Below are 14791 nucleotides of genomic sequence, written 5' to 3' on the forward strand. Positions count from 1 at the left end.
CTTTCTCCCTCGGTTCCTCAAGGCGCGATGTGCATTGTCCTGGCACTCGGCTCGTTGTACACCCCTTCTGAGGCAGAAGAATTTTCGAATCTTTAAGCAGATGGCGCTGTGGAGTGCCATTTCTCGGTTCAAGAGTTTTCACTACCGTTTACCTCAACCACCCTTGTCATCGGGTATGACGATGTTCACCTGTTTCATCTGATTAGTCTCGCTGATTTGACTAGCGAGGCAAACGGACGTGCCAGTTTCACGAATGGCACGCTGTATAGAAGTCGGCTACGTTATGAGTTAAATAAAGGGGAGTGAGCTGGGAAGAACAGGTGATAAACAGATGCACACGGTTAATCCCAAGGCCTGGAAGGCATTGGCTCCTGTCGCTGCCAAAAATGGGGCATGAGGTTGGAATCAGTTGGCTTAGGATAAGTTGCGGGCTCTTATGAACACGACGAAGAGCCATAGAACTTGAGAGGATGCTGAACATTTCTTACTAGCTGAGCGACTGTTAGCTTGCCAAGCGGAAAATTCTTCCATGCAGCATAATTTTCACCACTGGCTTTGAGTCTGTGTAATATTTACTGAACTACCTGCATGGAGAAAAGTCCATCCTAGGAAGCTGACTGTTGATTAGCTCGTCCATAAAATGTAACCCGACTGTATTACCGTGTTCACAAGAGCCCGCTGTCCTGAGCCAGAAGAGTCCAGTCCACTGTTTTTGAGGTCTATTTTAATATTATCATCTGGTATAAGCCTTGGAAGCAATTTGACTAATGTTCCTACCCTGTGGATTTCGTTATATTGCTGAAAAAAAATGTCGGAAATGGGTTAGTTAAGATGAGCATCTTGTAGAAGAATTAGACGTTCAATTTCAAGGTCACTTGAATTCGGAGTTGTGTTCAGCCAGCGCGGACCATTATCGGTATGTAACCGGCGTGGACTTCAGATACCAAGCCCGTCGAGGGTCGTGGGTGAAACATAGGACGGACAGACGTACTGTGCTGCCCTCATTGTGTGATCAGAACGGATATAGTTTCTCCTTTGTTCAGTACCTGCTTGTCGTAACATAGTAATTCTCCAAGGAAGATTAATAGAAGTAATGGGGTCTGAACGGAGCTGTGCGCCGTAACTGCCGGTCACGTGATACACAAGTAGACTTGCACTTAATTGCGTTCCCACCAACGTTAAGTGCACTATAGGTGGTGCTGTCGTGTATCAAATGCTGTGTCGGCAGCGAAGTTGCCTGGTCACTGAGAGCTGCTTCAGCGTGACCTTAACAAGCCGTGCAAGTATTTGAAGATGACGGATTACAAGTTTACCTTGCGTAAAATCTTTCCGGACCAATAAGCTGACAGTCACGCAGCTGTTCAAGATATAATCCCCTGCCTCTGATGTAACGTGTTCGCAGTGCCACGAAAGAGGGAATGTTCTCTGGATCCGGACGAACTCACCTCGTGTGTTGTTGAGGAAGCAGACAGCCGACAAGGGGTGGTCATCCACTGTGGGGGTTTGGCGGGGGCGAGGGAGTCACCGTAAAAGTAGCATGTTGCGAAATGTCGCACAGGGCGTCATATTTTAAAGGACTCTTAACAATATCGTCCATCTTCGACTGGTTCTCGAAATTGGTTTCTTCTCTTCCGATTAAGGCTTTGTGTATTTTTCAATGTGTTCTACATACTCAGCCCATCTCATCCTCATTGATTTTAATAGCTTGATAATATTGTGAGGAGGGCCATTGTAGATTTTTTTAAAGTTGAAGAAAAGTCTTGTTTAGTGGAATCGAAACTGAATTTAACGAAAGGTAACCAACTGACCGACAGATGGTTTACAAACTTCGAATCTCTGGTTCCTGCGTGACCAGCTGACAGTTGTCTAGCTGTTGAAGTGTTTAACGACGTTACAAGCTGAACAAATCACCGCCACTGGGTCTTGTGCCATTCGACAGGTTTCTTTAAGATCAATTATAATGTGACAGACCGACCTTACAATGAAAACTTCTCAGAAATCCAACTGCTTCAGCATGTACAGTTCTGTGAAATCAAATTTACCTCACGGACAGCATCCAGTGATGTTTTAGCCGCCCCGTCTCGTTTGCGTAGCGGCGAATTCTGGACATTGACACAAAAAGATATAATACTATTAACGACACAATTTTGATCAGGCTGTACGAGAAGGAATGAAGATATTTTAAAAGAAAGTGATTTGGATTAATCCAAAATAAATGATCGTAATGCAAACAAAAGTGGTTACATCATGAATGAAGCAAACAGACCCGAAAAACCAGCTCAGGAGGTCGCCAGTGTTCTGAATTCCATTCGAAATTCATTCGTGTACAGGCAACTCTCGGTTTACGAACATTTGCTATGACGAACGTCACAATTAATTCAGAAGTTCTTAAAGTCGCCAATAGATAGAGTTCCTTATGAAACGAACTGCCAAACATAATTGTAAGATTTACATAAATAAACTTTTAACAAATGTATTTTTAAAATAATTTTCAGAAAATTATTATATGATAATTATGCTGAACTGTTCTTGGTTAATAAAACTAATCTAGCCAGTGAAAAGACGTTGGTTCACATGTTTTCTCGTGGGAACGAAATCGGTGATTCCCCCTATTTTAATATATAATAATATCGTAAAATCTCAGGAATGCAAGATACACATAACGAACAACGTCGTTACCCGCTACATGTCCAACCCATCCTCGTCTCATTGACTTCGCGGCGCTGTCCTGTGTCGCGTTGCCAGATTCAACTCGTCGCAGAGGCACCCAGTCCTTTGCCCCACTCACAGTAACGATCGAAGGGCCCCGTGGGGGGGGGGGGGGGGGGGTCAGCCGAAAACAAAACGAATTTTCACGTCAACAGAGGCAGTTGTAGTTACTACTTGGAACTGTCACTAGATGGCAGATAGGTGCCAAGTTGTGTGTGTGGGGTCTCCGCCTCCTGTTGTTGTAGGAATACGTCGTTTCGCGTTTGCTGTGCCGATGACGTCACATCTGCAGAAACGTCGCAGTCTGGAGGAAAAACGTGACAGGGTCGCGCTGCCTTTTTCTCAAATTGCGGGGCGCATAACTGCATCAGTACTCCGCGTCAGATGGAAGGATATTGGTGAGATTCACGGTTCTCACGGCTGCGATTGTGAATATGGCTGTCTTCTGGGATGTTGGGCAGTGCAGCCTGACATCTCAGGGTGCGAACTGCCTCCATCCTCATTCCAGAAGTTAGAAGGATATTATTAATTTAATAACGTGATTAATGATGACAAATATTTCGTTTCAATTAAATGGACCTGCTTGGTTTTACCCATGTTGATCATTCCGGGTTAATTTGCTTTTCGGTAAGTGCACATACCATCACGAAATGCATCTGTAAACTGCTAGCTCGTTTTATCCCATCAGATGTGGATTATATACTATGTATAACTTGAATTATACACCAAAAACTTTGGGGGTACAAAGTTGAAGAGAAATTATATCGGGGGGGTACGCGAACAAAAAAGGTTGAATGCCACTGGCTTAGACCGTCTGTAGCCTCGTTCGGTTACTTCGAATCCGGCAGTCCGGGAGCCAGCCAAATGGGGCTGGAAGATTGACAGCGCGGTCTCTTGTTCAGTTTCCTAGTGACCTTGCTTTCTTGTTTTCCCATGATTTCCGCCGTTCTCATGGCAGGAGTTTGTAAGTTTCTTTTATTTGTGTGCTCAGTTTAAAACGTGTGCATGAAATAATTGTCGTTTCGTAAAACTGTAATACATTTTTCACGCAAGACATTGTGCCGATTTTTGCCGGAAGATGTCACTGAACGAAATTTGTGTCGTATTATCTGAAACACTTTAAAATGTTACTGGCCGAAAGCAGCAGATTCTGAAGGTCCATTAATTGTTCGTAGTTACAGAAGTTGGGGGGAAACAAGTCGCTGGTTACATCGGCTTGCTATTGGAAAGTGGCAATTACTCGGAAAATCGGATTTCTGTCCGTTTATAAAGTTGCAAGCTGCAAGTAGGAACTGCCGCAAATAACCGTAAAGCGAGGCGAAGAGGAAATTAAATAAATAAATAAATGAAGACAGAAGAGAGCGTTGAAAAGTTCACGGGCTGGAATGAGCCGAGGACCGAACCTGGTACAAGCGGCTTTCTGATACTTCAGTTTTGAATTTTTGAAGCGTCTCAGAATTACAGCGAACGCTTTATTCTGACTGCAGCGTCCGCGTTCGAAAACCAGAACTGCATTTTGTTTGCTGTGAATCTTGTTCTTTGGCTGAAGTCGGTATAAATTACGGTTGACGTATGCCCTTCTTACATTGCACTAAAGACATTCCGTCATACCGGATTTTAATGGTACCGTCAATTATCTCGACCGGGGCACACGTCGATGTGTGACACGTAAATCAGTCGACGTGGCACATCTGTTGCTGACAGGCGGATAAACAAACACCTGGAGTCGTAATAAAACTAACTTCGCCCTCGCTCGGAGATGGTGGACCAGATGTTCGCAGTTTCGTCTGCTCTGATTGCGTTCGCGTACCTGCGAGGTCCCGGTGTCGGGTTGCTGTGAAGACTGGGGGAACTTCTTGGCCAGCTGAGTCACTATCAGATTGTCGAGGACTGGTGTCGTTGCTCGTATGATATGCAGCATCAGATGGAGCTCCACTCTGTGTGTGTGATGAGGCATGTCGCACAGATGAGGGTGTACGAATAAACCAATTAAATAATTTTCCGTATCATCTAAAGTAGGGACATTATTGTTATTATTGTTGCATGTGCTCATGGACGAACACGTACTTTCTACACGTGTCATCCAAGTTACGCGCAGTTCGATTGAATTATTTTTCATCTCAATGTCCGCTTGTAATGCAGCCCGCATTTGTCACTGTCGAGAAAAGTCCAGAACACGTGTTTGCTGATAGAAATCTTGATCCCCAATTTGGTTACCAAAGCACGGCACCCCCCCCCCATCCACCCGCATGCCCTCGATCGTCGTCCGTGACTTCAGTTCCAGGTTCTCTTGTAGTCCGATTGGATCCTAAAGGCGCGCGTCTCTCTCGCCAGCAAGTTTGCGACACACAAGAGACGAACCAATGTCTTCCTTAAACATTTCTGCAGCCATTAAGCGTCTGCTCGCCGCTGTTATCTGTGCATTAATTGCAGCTCACGTCAAACCACTTTAGAGGCGAGCGTCGGGTTCTCACGGAGACCGACGTTTGAGGAGCTCTTACTGTCGTCCTGATGATACAGGCAGTGAGTTCCTCTGAAACGTCGGTCAGTTTTGATCAGACCACGCGACGCAACATCCCATAAGACAGTCATGTGAATGCAATCCATACAGTCATCGTTTTAACATTAATCTCCATCTGTGTCTTCGTCTTCCAATTGACGTCTTCCATTCCGGTTTTCCAGCAAAGATTTCGTCTGTACCACAGTGTGCTACTGCCGATCACATCCTCCTTGATGTTGTCATCTTGTTGGCCTGAAAATTGTGGTTCAAAATTTCAAGGTCATTTGCCCCTTTCTGTGTTTAAGGTGCAGGAATTCTGAGAATTTTGGTCTCATACAAAAACACGCAAAATGGTAGTTTAAATATTTCGCTAATTGTACTTCTAGACAGCGGACGGGAAGACAAAGGATTCTGAACTGCGTTCCCCAGAATCAGTCTGCTCTTACTCTCCTGGTGAAAGTATTTTTGATTTCTTACTCTCGTTCCCAAATGTTTCAGCTTTGCGCCATTCTCGGAGGGTTCATTAGCTGACTGCATTTTGGTGCGCTCACTTCTAGACCATCGTTTTTGCTAGCTTCTGTATTTTTCTTCGTGTAATTTATGTTTTCACAGACTAAGTTGACATCATTAGCACACGCCAGTATCTTCCGTACACGCGCATAGGGTGATAACTAGCCCTTACTCGTAGCTTAATTAGAGACCCACACAGATAAAATAATTAAAGGCTTGAACAATTTTTGTGGCTTTCATCAACCTCCGAACCCGAAACCTGTCTTCCTCGCATTTACCGCGTGGTCGCCACTTCGCTCTGCGAGTGGGCATTGCCCTTGCAGCTTGATTGACAGTGGTGGCCAACTCCCTTGGCCACCAGGGTCTCCTAACTTCAGTCCCTTCATTTCTTTGTTGTCTGACTCGTGAACGATGTGGGTGTGTGTGTGTGTCACCGTTACACTAAACAGAATTACACATTTGGGGGGGGGGGGTTTGAAGAAAGAACCTGGGAGCTCCAAAGGAGCATGAAAGGGGCACTCGTAGACTTGAGGGTGTGGTCTTCCACGTGTACGCTTTCTTGCTATCAGAGTTGCAAGTGTTTTATGTTCTCAGATACTTTTATTGTCGTCCTTATAAGAAGAGGAATCTACTGCAAGCCGTGAGTGACGTCATATTACCTGTATCCGAAATTAGGGATTACTTTATGCAGCCTTCGAATTTGAGTTTGTGTGCCGCGTCCTTTATTGCGTACAAGTTTTTGTAAGGTGCGGAAGTGTAAAATACTTAAAGTGTAATAAAGCGAACCCAAAATCATGTTTTGTTTAACTTTTTGTAACCCACAATATAGCAATGATGGAAGGCCATATCTGGGTACTTTAAAATTGTAGTAGGAAAAGAGTAGAACTCTGTCACGTCAGTATTAAAGTTTTACTCAACATCTTTAATGTTACTTCTGGAGGGTTCTTTAAAGGATTAAAATGTTAGATATAGTAAGAAATATGGAATGTAGCCAAATCAAATAAGGGGCTAGACCATTTTTGCCGAATGTCGTGGGGTCGCCGCTCCGATTTCGGTCAGAGAACGAACTAAATCAGGTGCAGTAGGCGGGACTAATGCATGCGTTGCATGTCCGTTACAAAAAATGTTATTCGCATCAGCCCCCCCCCCCCCCCCTCTGTGGCGAGGGATCGGCTCGGACTCTGGACCAGATTAATAATATTATTGGTATTGTGGAAAATGAAGGCATGATGAGAACGCATTTCGCGTTTTGGAATCAGAATGCTGGGACGCGTTTATGATGCCCCGCGGTTTCGTCTGCAGGCTGCCTGGGAACGGAAAAGAACTGACGTGAAATATGCCGTGGCTACCTTAATCCAATCACTGCTAGTTGCGGCCTTAAGTGGCTACCTGCACGCGAGGTTTTTGAAGGACGAAGGGAGTGGTGGCCTATTTCTTATTTACTTGGAGGTGCAAATCGGCTCGAGGGATTTTGTATCACGTAATCAATTATCATGGGATTTAGCGACAGTCCAGCCGTGAAATGTAATTAATTTTATCGAACTTGCGAGGTCAGTTCGCTCGACATCGGTTAATAACGCAGAACGACAAAAATGAAGGTGACATTTGGTGTGTGAAAATGGTCGTCGTCTGGGATGTTGCACCGTGGAGTCTGGAAGACACAAACCGACGTCCCAGAAGTCAGCTGTCTTCGACAAAAAATAAATGTTTAGTTACATTACAAATATTGATGCCGTATTGTGCAGATTTTTAAAGCTGAATTTTGAAAATTAGCTCGTAATTTGTCACCTCCCGCCAATGCTGGGTGAATTGAAAATTAAGTTCTGACGAATTTATTGACGCAGTAATGATATCAAAGTAGCAAATCTTGTTTGTACTCATCTAAAATGCACCCACTGATTTGGACGCCTGCATTTCCCTTTCAAAGCCCAGCGCCAGCGGCCTCAGGCCTGGTCGGCCTTCTATCGCCTCTTCGTCATGGGTGTTTGGAGCTGACAGCGTTCCTCATGCTCGTCACTAACATGTCTCAAGTTTGTCGGGACGAAGTCGAGATGCGAGTCCAGGAAATTAATTTTAATGACACTTTGCGTCCTGCGACTTTGTATTCCGCGCGAGAACTACTTCGGCAAGTTGAAGTTTCGGCTTAAATTTCCACTCGCTCCTTTAAACTCTCTGCAAGTTTCTCTTTCAGCATTACTCAGAGGTTCATCAGACACTCTCAGTTTTACTCAGTACCGACGAAGGACATCTTCAGCGCTTGGGGTATCAGAATCTTGAATTCCGGTCTGGACACCGTATTAAAGTCGCGGAGCAGATGTTTCTCATACGTGTTTTGTAGGGAAGCACTTCTGACTATTCAAAACGCGATGACAACTTCGCTCTGAAACCTATTTTACAATTTCGTACGTCTACATTTCTCCCAAAGACTGTTCACTGTTTTCGTAAGATTCTCAGAATAAGCGGTCGTTATTTCCTTAAACGTCACGAACTAGTTGATGTTTGTAATGGAGACGCGATTGTGTTTCGTTTCGGGTGCGCAGAGAATAATTAAACACGAAGATGAGCTTTGGCTTCCAGCGCTAACTTACAGCACATTTGAAGGTTACGACAAATTATTTGGCAGCCGGAATTCGAACCTCGATATACCGAGCTCCATTCGCCTGTCGGGTTCCCTTTCCCAGAAGCAAGGTAGCCGGAGCTTGAAGCACGAAGTAGCGTCGAGGTTTAGAACGCGTGGCGTTTTGCTTCTAATTCCTTGTGCCTCAGGAAAATGTCTGAAAATTTACTCTTACGCCAAATTTCTCTCCGCGTCTTTTTTTGCATTTCAATCACAAGAAGAAATTCCCACCTGCGTCGCAAAGCGCACCTCAGAAACATTTTACCAGCCGTCGATCTGTCGTAGACGAAGGAATACTTCAATTGAAATCGAAGTTTCCTCTCAAGGGTACTGTTTTGTCGACGCGTAAGTCCCTTCCTCACCCCTCCTCCGGATGGCTCAGTTAAGCCGTACAAGGTAGAAAGAAGCCAGGAAGTTTCGATTCCTTTGCCACCGCTCGGGTTGCCGTGGCTGTTCACACAGGGACACCGCCAAAGCACCTAGAACGGCTGACTGGCTATTGGCTAGCCGACGGAGACTTCATGATGTCGATACTGTCCTCCATAACTTGGAACACTTTCTTTCCAACTTCTGTATCAAATAAACCCGTGACGGTCCACGTCTGGACAGACGCCTTCTGGAGTAATGTGTGTTGTCCTGTAGTCGGGGCGAAGCCGCGCGTTTTGACTATGTCAGTAGCTGAGACATCTCGTACCTTCAAAGTACACGCTTTGTTTGTTAGTGCAGTTTTCTGGCTGTCTTCACGTTGTAGAAATTCACTGGCTGAAATGACGTACATAAACAAACAAACATATATACATAAATACTAACCTATCCTTGCTGATTTCCACTCAAGAGGTCTTTATTCTGATAGCTGTTACGATCATACACACTTTCTGTTAGTGAGATGTCAATACTAGTTAGTTAGTTAGTTACTTAGGGAGTTGTTTATTTCAGGAGCCATCTGAAACACCAAATAATCTCGCCGTGGTCTGTGAGTACCCGTTGCTTTAAACGAGATATCTCGTCCGTAGGATGGGAAGAGTCAGTTCATAGCATCCGATAGTCTTCTTATTCATTTGTTAGCAATAAATCGAAGGCTGGCGCGGAGTTTGTCCGCTCCGGGTTCAGTAGGTGGCAGCTAACTTTCTGCACGAAGATGCTGGCCTCTATTCAAGGTATTTGTGCTCATAGTTGGAGCATACTTCTTATATTCGATCGCACATTCCGCTGCGATACCACGGTTTTGTATTGGCATTTTAGGCATGCGGTCGCTTCATCGACAAGTTCCATCTTTTAACCGCTGGGTGTGAGCGTTCGATGAAAATTGAACCCCACCAGCACTGGAGGTGAACACGTGACAGGCCAGGGCACAGAAAGGCTCTTCCTATTTCAAACAAATGCGAGCTCCCGAGCGTCTTTTAACCCTCGTGACGGCATCACAAAGGCGCCCCCGCCCCCAAGAGACATCATCCTGGTATCAACGTACTGATATTCTAAATATTATTTAACTTTCTGCAAAAAGATAAGGTACATTAAGATAGGACGTGTCTGAGTTCTGGGTACGTGCAGCTTTTGTTCGTAATACATTTTATCTCGAGTGAATATTCAACAGAATGCTATAAAAACTTACACAGCCGATTAAAGTGTGGCTTAAAGTGGAATTAAAATTAACAGAACTTTACCTACGTAACACTCATGTATTTTAATTGATAAATGAAGTCTTATCACCGTCTGTTAAAGGGCTCCGAATATATTCTTAAAGTAAATTTAAACCGGAAGTCTAGAGGCTAAGAATAAACGGAAGTTAACGCAATGAAAAACTTGTTCACTGTAAGTAATTTTTCAGGCTCGGTTAATTCTGCAAAAGACACACGAGTGAAATTGAATTCGGTTCTTTAAATTCAGAGGCTGTTTCAGATAAGAGAACTGTACCGAAATTAAAATCTCTTCTGTACCGACTTTCTTCGGACGCTGTCACTGTGTGGGTGGACGAGCGGGCGTGACAAATACGAGCTCCCGAAACTTTGGAAAAAAAAAAGCCTTAAACACCCCTTCAGCTGTGCAATTCAGAACATTAATTGCTAAAATTTCACTCATTTATGCAGGTTTTTGGCTCAAAGGCCATTTATCACTGCACGGAAATGCAAAGAATCAGTTTGCTGTTACGTCACTGGACACGAGGGTAATTGTCGCCGCGACAATAAACAAACAAACAAACGGGAAACCACGTGGCGGTCGTTACGAAGACGGGAAGAGACGTGGAGTATGAGAACTTGAACTGATGAAGGGTGGCAAATACGAATGTGGGAAAAGGAGCCCATTAGATCGAATTGCGATGTACTTCAAGCGTTGAATAACAGAACGTGAGAAATGAGCAGATAAGTAACTCCTTGAAGCAGAGTCCGATAACCGCCCATCGCTTTTTATGAAACCGAGAAGTTTATTAGCGTGCCCTCAAGAAGCAGCCACCAGAATCCAATCCAGTCCCTTTTATTTTATTGTCCGCTTACCATCTACGCCTTGGTCTCGCAAGATTTCTTCTGTCTCCAATGCCTGCTACACGCCAGTCCATCTCATCTCCCGTGCCTTCTCGTGATACTGTCTGGTCAGTTGTACTCAGTGCGCGGTTGTCTGCGTTGTTCCGTCTTCTGCTGCAGTGATGCGCATTGTTCTGTCCCTCGCTCCAGTGGTGATCTGAATGATGCTGTCAGGTGGTGATCAGTACGTCAGCGCCGTACAATGATGAAGGGGAAATACGTAAATGCGCTGTGTTAAGTCCGAGCACCGGGTGTCATCGAGTGAGCTTTAGCACCGCCTTTCGTCTCGAGATACACGGGAACAGAGTTCTCCACGTAGGAGAGGCTGGACTGGACCCATCTGGTTTCGAATGTGGACTTGTGGCGGGGTCTCGTGAAGGCGGCAGTGAACCGTCGGTGTCCAAGAAAGGGCGGGAAATTATTGGCTAGCTGAGCAACTATCAGTTTGCCAACAAATACTCTGCTTCGCGGAGTTATTTGGTAGCTGTAATACCATCAGCTTCACGTGGAAGCTGACAATGGACCACAGGAGCTTGTGAACAAGTAATTCTGCACAGCTGCATTTCAGAAATTTGAGGAACGCACTCGATTGCGTGGTACGAAAACAGAAGGGAAGCAGCCGGTAATGTTTGTTTAAGGAAGCCACGAATCTCTTCCTGAAATTTATAGAAACCCGTCCAGACTGTTTCGGGGCTTTGTCGTATGTGGCGTAGTCGTTTGTAAACAGTTTTGCGGCTTGAATTTAGCGTGCAGTCTCGCCGCCACCTGCCACCGTAAGCCCCCGTCAGCTGTCGTTTGATTAGCGTCTGGACGGTGGATTTGAATGGAAATCTCTACTGATGACAAACGCGGCGTGCAAACGACCTTCATTAGGCTCACGGGGCTGTCGAATTTGTGGTTGAAATGTGAACACAAAGTACAGCAAGTCATTAAGGACGCTTCTGTGACATTTCATGGTCAGAAAATGAGATTGAATTCATTAAAGTGTGGTCAGGTTAATAACATAGAGGCCTCAGTTCGAGGCCAGTAATCCAATGTGAAGAATTGAGTTTGACGTCTCGTTGTGGGATGTCACGTGACACTGGAGCTCCAGCATGTTGGTTTCGAACGACCGCATCGCTTTCATCTGCAGGGTTGTGCGTTTTAGAACTAAGGAGGAAGGTGATAAATATTTATAACCACCCATAAGACGGAAAATATTTTCCCCAAATTTCGTTATGTATCTTTCCGATCGAAGAAATTGTTCTGTGCTACATTTCGTGGACAGTTTTGTCGTAGAGTGAGAATTTATTTTCGCGTTGACTTTTACGCGAAGTGGGCGTTAAATCGAGCCGAATCGAACAAAACCTCATTGGGGCTTGTGCAAGGAGCATGAAAATTTCATATCTCGGATGCGTTCGACCAGTTTTTCCAACTAACGCCATTTCACCGTGGCGTGATGCGTCGGGCAATTTCTCTCACTGGCCGAGCGGCTGCTGGCTTCTCAAGAAGGTACTTGCCCGCCGTATAACTTCGCCATATCCGTCGTGGCACAACTGCGCGTTCCTTGCCGTAGGCATTACGAAGTTATGAACCTGACTTTTGTTACTTTCGTCAGATCGCGCGCGTTTGTTGCTCTGAACAGCCCGCCTTCTTTCCCGCGAAAGGTAAAAACGTCTGTTCTGGACTGTCAGCTGTTTCCAGGTGAGCTTGTAGGTCAGCGAGTGTGAAGAAGGGGGGGGGGGGAAGGACACTGCTTGAATCGGAATGGACGTCTTTCGGCGGTCGCCAAGGCCACGGAAGATGAACTGTAACAAGATTAGAACCAGCCATAAAGAGGAAGGCAGCTACCTTCTTGATGGTCCAAAGCTTTCCTTCTCTCCGTGCTTCTGTAAACCCACGACTGTTTTGATGGGCAGTAAATTCAGATCACTGGACCGCAGCAGATTTAGGGCTCAGGTAACTGAATTTTGTTCAATAAAACAGAGAAGAAATAAACATTTTTTGGAAGTCAGTCCATTTCGAAACTGCGAGTTCAGTCTTCAGCGCAAGCGAAGAAGATCTCTTGCGCAAGTTCTGTCGAGAACGGCAGAACGGATTTTGATGAAATTTGGTACGCAGATTATGCTTTTAGGGAGTACCACACTGTGTTGTATTCTTAATTTACTGTATTCGGTGGTACCAACGTGACGAATCCTCGAACTTGTGATGTGGGGGAATGGTCCTCCGCGGTGATGTCTTTTGTCGTTTCTCGGAGACTGGTGACGTCATTGCTCGCGCTGCCACCTGTCAATGGCCATACGAACTATTCTTGCTGCCATATATTAGTGGCCGCATGAACTACTTGACATTACGTCCATCGGATGTGGTGTAAAGAACACTTTTGGAACTTTTATGTGTTCTGCGGAGTACACACATAAAACCTTGCAGAGATTAATGTATAATGCGTTTTTGATGGGTTTTAATAAAGTTAGGAGAGACGAAATTGGTTTCAGCCGAATGTTGTAACAGGTAATGAGATGAGTATCGTTTTGGAAAAAAAAAATCATTCTCAAGATAACATTTCTAAATTCTTGCGTGTGGTTTGAGAAGAACACGAAACACGAGTGTTTCGGACACTCTGTTTCTGTGCGCATTCGTTTGTCAGTCAACCCACACACGCGAGTCAGCTTCATAGGGGAATACCCGCACATGTCAGTGTATTATGACTCACGCGTATTAGCATATCTATCGGGAGCGTCCTCCGAGGTAAGAGAGCTCCCCTGTCTGAGCGTCGAATTTGATGATAACTTGTGTCACTCCGCCTAATGAACTGGAGGGTTCTGTCATGGCGACACCGCGTCCCGTTTCCACTCAGTTCGTAATTGGAAAGACTGATGCGGGTAACATAAACTGCAGGCGCAGTTTGTTAATGGCATTGATACGAGGTGCGTTTCAAGCGGTTTAAGTTTTGCGTCGTGTTAAGTGTAGTTGTCAGGCACGGCTCCATTTGCCATCTGCCGCGTTTCGTTCCGCCTCCTCATTTCTTTTGTTTTCTGTGTCAGATTGGAAAGGACTTGATATACGAAGTGGTTCTAATCGATTCGAAGCTCAGTCTTGGCCGTTTTACAGCGTATGTATCACGGGTAAGAGACCAAGCTTCACTACCAGACAAAACAACGGAAAAACTTATGTTTTTTTATATCATAATTTTTTATCGGCCGATCGGTCTACTGACCGCACGTGATTGCATCTGTTCACCTCGTACTTCAAACCCAAGAGTCTCATAAAATCGGGAAATAAAGCCAATGAATATGCTGTTCATTTCCTTGTAGTATACCAGAGCAGAAGTCATTTGCCCTTTGAAGCCGAGGCTCGTGTCAATTATACAGGCTATCCCAAAAATATATGTACATATTGTAATGTGTATTATCGGGTGCCCTCTACTGCATATTTGAGTTGAGAAGTCGCTTACGGATTTCAATTACGTTTTGCGTCCACTGTGGACGTCATGTGCATGAGCGTGCGTGAAGCTCAGATCGAACTGTATCGACGTTTCAGAGAACGACCACTTACAAAACATATTTATGACGGCAGATAATGAAGATGGCTGTCTTCTCCGTTATTCCGGCGTGTAGTCTGGTAGAAGTTTATCGACGTTTCGGAGGTAAACGTTTGCCGGTTTATGTGACGCAACGGCCCAGCAGTCACCATCAAGCCTTTGTGATGTCCATTTTTTTGCAAACAATTTTTGAGGCGGTGAATACTTTTCAAATTTTAAGGGCAAACATTACCGCACTCAGTTTGATTCCTGCGATTCATTTAGATTTTGTATGACGTAATAAATTCGAAGAACAGTTTCGCGTCTGCAAGAAATTAATATTAAAACCTGCCAAGAACGCAACGATCCAATGTTGGCGTTTGGACAGCCCTTGCCACTCGTGTTTACACAGTTCATATTCCATTTCTCAGCAGCGC

The 14791-nt window shown here is 44.9% G+C and overlaps 1 protein-coding gene across 6 annotated transcripts in view; it reads left to right on the forward strand.

The window, feature by feature from the left end:
* Positions 1–14791, forward strand: part of cpx (synaptic transmission protein complexin) — a 482383-nt gene that overhangs the window by 145636 nt on the left and 321956 nt on the right. The window lies entirely within an intron of this gene.

The sequence above is a fragment of the Zootermopsis nevadensis genome, unplaced genomic scaffold, assembly GCF_977971745.1.
Source record: "Zootermopsis nevadensis isolate Lab colony 2312 unplaced genomic scaffold, Znev_1.0 Znev_ptg000016l, whole genome shotgun sequence".
Taxonomy (NCBI): Eukaryota; Metazoa; Arthropoda; class Insecta; order Blattodea; family Termopsidae; genus Zootermopsis; species Zootermopsis nevadensis.